Here is an 8,793-nt window from a genome sequence, read left to right as displayed (position 1 = left end):
CCTTAATACAGAAAATGGATGAACACTAGTCAGTCAATGGCAACCAGAGGTAGAAGACTTAACGAATGAAGGAAAACAGTTTGGTTTAGGGAGGCAAGGTGAGAACATGGGCTTTGTGACCATCTGAATTGAATGCAAATCTCATCTATGCCACTTACAGGCTATGACTTAATTTCTATAAGCTTGATTTCTTGATCTGTAAATGGAAATAATATAGCCTACCTCTCAGGAACACCTGTAAAGATTAAATAAGATAATGTGAAGTACTTAGCCCAATATATACTTTAAGGAGGAAATTTGATTAAATGGAATGAGCACATGGTCTTCGGAGTGGGATAGGCCTGAGCTCACGTCCTGATGCCACCACTGAGTCTCCTAATAAGGTGCAAGAGACATTGCAGAAACTCAGTGAAATCTCAATTTCTTCCTCCTGGGATTTACCTCTTAACATCAACTTGTTAATATAGAGCAATGACTTTCAAACTGTACCAGATTCACTGAGAAGCTTGGTAAAACAGATACTGGAGCCCCTTCCCCAGAGTTTTTTATTTAGTGAGTCTGCAGTAGGGCCAAATTTTTTGTTTCTAACACATTCCTAGATGGTGCTGAAATTGTTTGTGGACTACATTTTGACCTTGATGTAGATACAGAGCTGTTATTCTTGGGTGTTGGAGGACAGTCTCAGCTTTTGACTTCTGATTGAAAGCAATATTATAATACATCAGCTGTGACATCTTAACTTATTCTGATACTGATGGTCACAACATACCTGATTACTATTCTCAATTCTACATTGTTTTTATTTTTATTTTATTTCAGAAAGGAAGGGAGAGGGAGAGAAAGATAGAAACATCAATGATGAGAGAGAATCATTGATTGGTTGCCTCCTACACACCCCCACCTGAGGATCAAGTCCGCAACCTGGGCATGTGCCCTGACTGGCAATCAAACCTTAACCTCCTGGTTCATACATTGATGCTCAACCACTGAGCCACACCGGCTGGGCTTATTTATTTATTTTTAATCATTTGAAATGTGCCAACCACACTCGAGGCATGTAAGGTACTGTTGATGAACAAAACAGAAATTCCCCTCCCTCCTTAAACCTATATTTTAGTGGAGGAAACAATGAGTGGAAAATATAATTGCAAGGTTATAAAGTATGTTCTAAATAGAGTAGTACTATGGCAATGTACATAATATGACATTAATTTGCACTACATCAAGGAGGCTTCTCGTGTGGAGGAAACATGTCTGAAGGCAGTCCTCTGGTGTGTACTCAGGGGGTGATGGTAGGTGGATGACTGGTGGTAGCATCTCTGGCAGACTGAATACACATAGGGCTTCTCTTCCATGTAGATGCTCTCATGAGCCAGAAGGTTGGTTCTGTGGCTGATGGACTTGGTACATATGCTGCACCTGAAAGGTTTCTCTCATGCATGAATCTTCTGATGCATGAATTTTCTGATGCATGAATCTTCTGATGCTTCTTCCTGAGGCCTGGAAGAGGCCTTTGTTGCATGCAGCACAAATAAATGTCCTCTCATTATTGTGACTTCTCTCATGGACTTTCACCCAAGAGAAATACCTAAAGATCTTGGGACACTTTTCACATTGGTATGACTCTTGGGCTTCGTGGAATCTTTCTTGGTTCCCCCTACATGTGGAGTTTCCTGTATTGCTCTGGTAAGTAAGAACAAACTCAGGAAGACCTGGTCCAGCAGAAAAATGCCAGTCCCACCTCCATGAGGATATCTTGATAAGAGGCTCTTTCCTGAGACCTGGAGGTGCCTAGACTTGCTCTTTTGTAGCTGAGTGGATTCTCCAAAAAAACACCTTTCTCCTCAGGCCTGGGACAATACTCTTCCTGGATAATGAGTAGGGAAACTATTTGATTGCCTTGATGAGTAATACTTCAGTAGTTTTCAAAGAAATGTTGCCACCATTTATTTTTACTTTCATCTCCTTGTCCTGTTTGCAGAGAAGTATCTTGGGGAGTCCAGGAGGGTTTCTCCACATTTGCCTCTATTAGGGATCTTATTGACAACTGTTTTGTTAGATGAACAATGACTTCTCTTAGGGCATATTCTTAGAAAAGAGAGCTTCCTGTCCCTGCATGTGGACGTGGACCAAGGCAGGGTGCTCCATGTAATCATAACTCAGGTCTGCCATGAATGTTTCCAGGTTTCTGCCACTTGATTCCCATTTTCCTTTCAATGTGGACCTGTTGCTGCAATGCCTATTGAACATAAACTGTGCCAGGACCACTTGAAAAACAATTTCATCCTTGCTGTGTTTTTCTGGCTTTAGCCACTACTGAAATGACTTATAGAGTCTTTGCAGTTCCTGCCTTGCACACGACTTATTGCTGTTTTGAAATGAGCTGAGCTGAGTGTTCTGGAACCCAGAGGACCCCCCCCCCAACCCCCCCGCCTTTCAAAGAGCAGGTTTTTGGCTAGGTTTAAAGTCCATATTTTCTGATCCACAGTCATCCCTGCACGGTTCAGATAAAAATGAGGGTCTAAGATCTAAATCCATTCTTAGCAATATTTCTCAGAGACTCAACTTCTGGGAATCAATACTTGAACTCCTGTGTTGATAGTGGTGGATGCTGAACAGACTGTGAGCTCCTAGAGAAGATTGAACTTCAAACTGGGCAATCCTTGACCAAAGGCTGAGCTGCTGTGTGACTGGCTGGCTGCACTGGATTCATCTCCAATTCTACATTGTTTTTAGTTTTTTGTTCCTCTGCATACTGCCTTTGAATGCAGAGCTCAGTTTGAAGTAAAAAAGAATAAGAAAATTACTTGATCAATACTTGTTGAACCAGATAATTCATCTCAAGTGAAAAGCACAGCAACACATTTTCCAGTTCTGTAATTTTCCAAGATTTCTCATTATTTCTTTTTACAGGTGAAAACTTGGGGTAATCAATTAAACAGTAAATCAAATATTGTGATCCAAATACTGTCTGATTCACAGCTTGGGACACACAAATGCATCAGACTTAGAGCCAGCCTTTTATGTCAGTTGCAATTTGTATCAGAGGTCAAACACTGGTGTTTCAGTGCTAGCTGGAAGACATGTTTTATTTTGTTTTCTCTGAGTATTTTATTTGATGTCTATTATGGACTGAATGATTACCATCACCCCCCCACCACCAGCCCCCAATTCATATGTTGAAATCCCAACATCCCAGTGTGGAGATGAGGGCCCTAAGGAAGTAATTAAGGTTAAATGAGCTTATAAGGGTAAGGACCTAAATCCTATAGAATTAATGTCCTTATAAAAAGAAAGGACATTCTCTCTCTCTCTCTCTCTCTCTCTCTCTCTCTCTCTCTCTCTCTCTCTCATCTCCACTTGCATCTACCAAGGAAAGGACCTGTAAGAAACAATGAGAAGGTGGATGACTACAAACCAGAAAGTGAGCCCTCACCAGAAACCAAACATGTTGGCACTCTGATCTCAGACTTTCAGCCTCCAGAACCATAGAAAAAAGTTTCTGTTGTTTAAGCTACTCAGTATATGGTACAGGTATTTTGTTTTGGCAGCTCAAGCAGGCTAATACCATACTTACCTGCTATTGACCCAGAGTGTTTTATAAAAACTTGAATTGGTCATTGTACTGGGTAGTTTCCAGGTGCAATGACCAATTGCAGGTCTACTCTCCACCATTCTCCCTCCTCCACTTAGCCTAATATTTGAGTATCTGTTTTCTATTAGAAAAACTGATGATATGATTGTCAACATTTTAAAAATGGAGAGATTTTGTATGAAAATAAATCTGGATTGTCATATACTCATGAGAAATTAGAAAATCTGGCAACAATGCTGGCAATAATAAACTGGCACTTCCTTTTTAGACTAGGCATTAGCTCTCAAGTTGGCCATAGCTCCCACTTGGCATGCCTCACTTAATTACCTTACCAGGCTGGCCTCTGTGGCCATCTGAGAGTACTATCCCCATTCCCCAGGAGATAATATGAAGGGCTAAAACTCATATGCTTGGAAATCTCTTTGACTAGCTGCTGTAGGTGCTACTAGTAACAGCTCACAATTGCAACCTTTTCAGGAGTATGCTTGGGTGATCAAAGCCATTTAGCGTGTTAGTGCCTAGGAATTTGCCTCATAGATTAACAATGGCATTCTAAGATGGACACCTCCATCCTGGAAGAAACAATCATTTATCCTGACCAAGCTTGACATATCTTCTATTGGTAGACGTGGGCTTGCCTTTACTTCCACAGTGCCTCGGCCAGCCCCCCTGCCAGGTTCATTGACTTAGTATCCTGCATAGCATCACTCTGGATCAAGGGGCACACTTTATAGCCAAAGGAGTGCAATGGAGAGCAGTTGACTGTGGGATCTACAGGTCATGCCACATACCATGTTATCCTGTCATCCAGAACTTAACGGTATGATTACCACAACTTTAGTCCCAATTCATATATTGATATCCCGACATCCCAGAATGACTTCTTAAAGACATAGCTGAGGCACCATCTTAAAGATGACTTTTCATGAGGATGGGGCACTATCCTTTAAGATACAGCATAGAATTTTAACCAATGGCCATTGTATTGGTCCTGTATTCCCAATTACTAGAAAATATGGGCCCAGGACCCAAAGCGTGGAGGTAGGAATGACCTCATTCACCATCACTCTGAGTTCAACTTGAGCAATTTTAGTCTCTTGTTTCTGAAGGGGCAATTTTTCCACCGGGAGGACACAGTAAGAGTCATTCTAAACATAAATCACTGGCTGCCACCTTGTCACACAGGAGCTCCCACACTGGTGAGGGAAATTGACCCTGATCATTGCAAGGAGGTAGCACAGCCATGACATGGGTAAAAGGAGAAATATCTATAGTACATAGGGGATACACTGGGCCATCTCTTGGTATTCTCAGGCTCAGTTTTACTGTGGCCAGTCACCATGACCATGACCTAATAAGGACACGGTACTCAGAAGCTCAGAATCCTCAGGAAAGAGGGTCTGGGTCTTCTATAGTTTTCTCCTACACAAGGATCTTCATCTCTGGCTCTAGGTTACCCTAACAACCGACCTAAATTATTGTCCCTCTCACTGATACTATATTAAGACATCCCATCTCTCAGCTAACACCTTCAGGGTATCATGCTAGTTTGCTGAGAATATAATCTTACAAGCATCTAAAGGCAAGAGTGGCCTGCTTTATGCCACTGAGCATTTTGCCCATGAGACCTGAGGCATCTGCATATTTCAAAGGCCCCTGAAGGCTCATAAAACTGAGGAACAAAGTTACTCTTAATGCAGGTAAAAATGAAAAAGGTGGATAAGCTACCAGTAATTATCCAGAGCCTGAAGGTAGTCTAAATAAATACCAAAGACCTGAGGTAGACATGTTCTAAAGTTAAATTATTTAGATTACTTAAGTTTTCTACTTCATATAGCTTATGCAGATCTGAAATCAGAATCTTTTGAAATTGCAGTAACACTCTTTGTATACTATGTTTTTGTTATACTTTGTTTTAATTCCTGAGACTGACAGACCTGAAGAATATGAGTTTAACTACTAAGCAAGAATTTTCCAAGTAATAACTATTAGTATAACACTTTTATATGCCAACTTATAAATAACTTCCACATTGTGGTATTTTTTCTCTTTTCTTCACTTTCACGCTTTAGTCATTTCCCAAATAATTATTTTGTTGAGTGAGACAAAACTCTGGAATACAGAAAGAGATTCTTGTCTTAAATATATCTCCTTATGCTGGTACCTGGAACCATTAGGACATTGGGAAATGACACTTTTTTCCTTCACAAAGCGTACAGCAAACAGTGGTGTTTACAATGATGGAGGGGAAAAATAAAATTTCACTTTATTGGTAATAAAAGTAATAGGTGTTGGTGTTTTTCTCCATAACAGTTACCCAAACTACTTAGTTTTTATATCAGACTGATATTTATTTTCCTCTAAGATTTCCTTTGGAAAAAATGCAAGCCTTCTAAAAGTGTTTCTACTTTTTCTTAAAATCATAACACATTATTTGGAAAATAAAGATTTCCAATGCTTAATAGTCATTCTTTTGAAAATTTTTGTAAATTGTATTTTTAAAACTATACAAAATCTCTTTAAGGTTTAATTGAAAGCGTTAAGTATGCTTTTCTAATTTTTATTTTAGAGGTTTTTCTCAGTTAAGTCATGGTACTCTTTAATTTCATAAGCTGCATTTTAGGTTAGCCTTGAAGTATCACGAGTTTAATTTGATTATTGTATGATATATTTTTTAATTGTCTTTCTCTGTATGATATTACCCAACTTTAGAAGATATTCAGAATGTTCTCTTTCTCTCTTCCTCTCCCTATTTCCTTCCCTCTCCTTCTCTTTCCTTCCTGAGCTCTATCTGAACATTAAGTGAGGCTGAACAAGACAGTCAAGTGTTCTGCGGGAGGGGGCAGCCACATTGGCCCAGCACAGGGTGCAGAAGCCCAAGACAGTGAAGAGGATAGTTACATGGACAGCTATGCACAATGGGATGCTGGGGCCTTAGTGGGGGGAGGAGCACCTGTGCAAATGTATTAGAGCCTGAGCAGTGTGAACTCATGGGGCATGACAGCCAAATAGGGTAATGAACCCTGAACTGAGTCAGAAGAATGTCCAAGAAGGGGTCAGCCCAGTATGGAGTGTCAAGTGAGAAGAGTGTCTACACAACTTGGAGGTGGAAATAATTGGCACAGTGTTGGAGCCGGGGCAAGTTGGAAATGGTGTCCATGGTCGAGGAAAGCAGAGAGACTCTGCAGCACTGGCTTGGTCTGGAGTCTTAAAATCTGAGTTGGTGTCCACACACACAGGTAACCAATTACAGAATAATGGAATCCAAGCAGGTGAGAAGGGCATCCATGGGGAGTGAGGGGATGGGATGTCTGGAGCAGGGTGTTGGGTTGAGGAATAAGGAGTGGGCATAAGGAATTTGCTTGGGTTAAGGAGCAGTAATTAGTCACATACAGGAAATGGAGTCTGAGAATTAGAGTATCATAAGAAAGCCATATTAGGTTCCTAATTTTGATGATTATATTGTAGTTATGTAAGGAAATGTTCTAGTTTGTAGGAAATGCACAATAAGGAGTTTGTGTGTGATGGAGCATTCTGGCACCAACTTACTCCCGAATAGTACAGGGCATGCTCTGCTTAGACACCTGACTCCTTTTAATCTGTACTTAAGTCTCAGTCCAAAGGCCACCTCAGAAAGCCTGTCTCTGATTTCCTAATGGAAAATAGCTCTTTCTACCCGTAATCATAGTTTCTGTCTTATTAAGAGTTTCTCCATAGAACTCTGAAATTTTCCTCTTTAGTTATTTGTTCTTTATCTATCTTCCCTAACTAGGCAGAGATCTTGCTTTCCAGCACACTGCTATATTTAAATATCTAGAACCAAATATGGTTCTCATTGTGAATGAATGAATGAATGAATGACAAAAATATAGGGTAAAAATATAGACTCTATAGGAGGGACTTTTGAAACATGAAAACATTTTTCAGTTCAAAAAATACAATTAAATAAAAAGAAAGAAATAGTTGAACATTATAAAAAGTTAAAAATTATAATTTAAATAACTTTTAAACAAAGTACTCTGATGATACATTCTTAGAGAGATAATTCTTCCACATCCTTAGTGAAATGTAGTTCAAAAACACAACATAGTACTCGAGAGGTAATAATTACTCAATCACTCAATAAATATTAATACTGATAATTGTCATTACCCTAAAACCCATGCTAACTCTTCATGGAATAAGACTATCATTTTTTAGCTGGTAATTAAATGGTGCATATTTACTTATTTTTTTTAATATATCTTATTGATTTTTTACAGAGAGGAAGGGAGAGAAATAGAGAGTTAGAAACATCGATAAGAGAGAAACATCGATCAGCTGCCTCCTGCACATACTGGGGATATGCCTGCAACCAAGGTACATGCCCTTGACCAGAATCAAACCTGGGACCCTTGAGTCCATAGGCCGATGCTCTATCCACTGAGCCAAGCCGATCAGGGCCAAATGGTGCATATTTATAAAAATACATTAAAAATATTGTTTCTTCTCTTCTATGTCAATTTTAGGGAAATAAATATAAAAGATTATTTGCACCTACATGGAAAAAGCATCTTAGAATGTCTTTATTTCAGATCCCTAGTTTTGCTTTTCTCTGTTGCAAATTGACTCCTCCTTTCCAACTGTAAAAATGACAGAGCTATTAATGTATTTAATCACATGTTGCACAGGAAATGTGAATGATGAAGAAATAAAAGAATGAGCAAATGGATAAATTACCCTGAAAGTTAGATCGTCTGATTACACTTCCAAAGCCTGAGGAAGCTATGAGCTTCTGCTTTACTCTAGGTCTCTGGGGTCAGAGGGCATTCTCATGTGCCAACTGGATTTGGGGTTAATCAGTTTTTTCGTGTTCTTTATCTTCTAACACTATTCATAATTTCACTGTTTTTTATTATTTTTTTTTGTGTGTGGTCTATGAATGGTTTCTCTAATGTATATTCAGACAGAATAATGGGCATAAGGAATTTGTGATTTAAATGGTTCCAGGAAAACACACTAAGCAAAAACTTCTAGTTGCTTCTAGCCAGAGAGATTAATTTATGTATCAACCACCAGTTGTATCTGGAAGAAGGATCTAATTTTTTATTTTATCTTTATTGTTGAAAGTATTACAGATGCCCCCCTTTCCCCCCCCCTTTGACCTCCTCTATCCCTCACCCCACCCCTGGCATATTGCACTGTTGTCTGTGTCCATG

The 8,793-nt window shown here is 39.4% G+C and overlaps 1 pseudogene across 1 annotated transcript; it reads right to left on the bottom strand.

The window, feature by feature from the left end:
* Nucleotides 1-1,217: 1,217 nt before the first annotated feature.
* On the bottom strand, nucleotides 1,218-3,967 carry LOC308249597 (zinc finger and SCAN domain-containing protein 4-like; annotated as a pseudogene). Its single transcript has 2 exons — nucleotides 3,923-3,967; nucleotides 1,218-2,433 (listed from the first exon to the last, which is right to left on the bottom strand). The product of its transcript is annotated as a zinc finger and SCAN domain-containing protein 4-like (transcript).
* Between the last annotated feature and the right edge of the window lie 4,826 nt (nucleotides 3,968-8,793).

The sequence above is a fragment of the Plecotus auritus genome (assembly GCF_963455305.1).
Source record: "Plecotus auritus genome assembly, chromosome: 5".
NCBI classification, from domain to species: Eukaryota; Metazoa; Chordata; class Mammalia; order Chiroptera; family Vespertilionidae; genus Plecotus; species Plecotus auritus.
The sequence above is the reverse complement of the archived record's forward strand: the minus strand, read 5'-3'. Positions and strand labels throughout refer to the sequence as shown.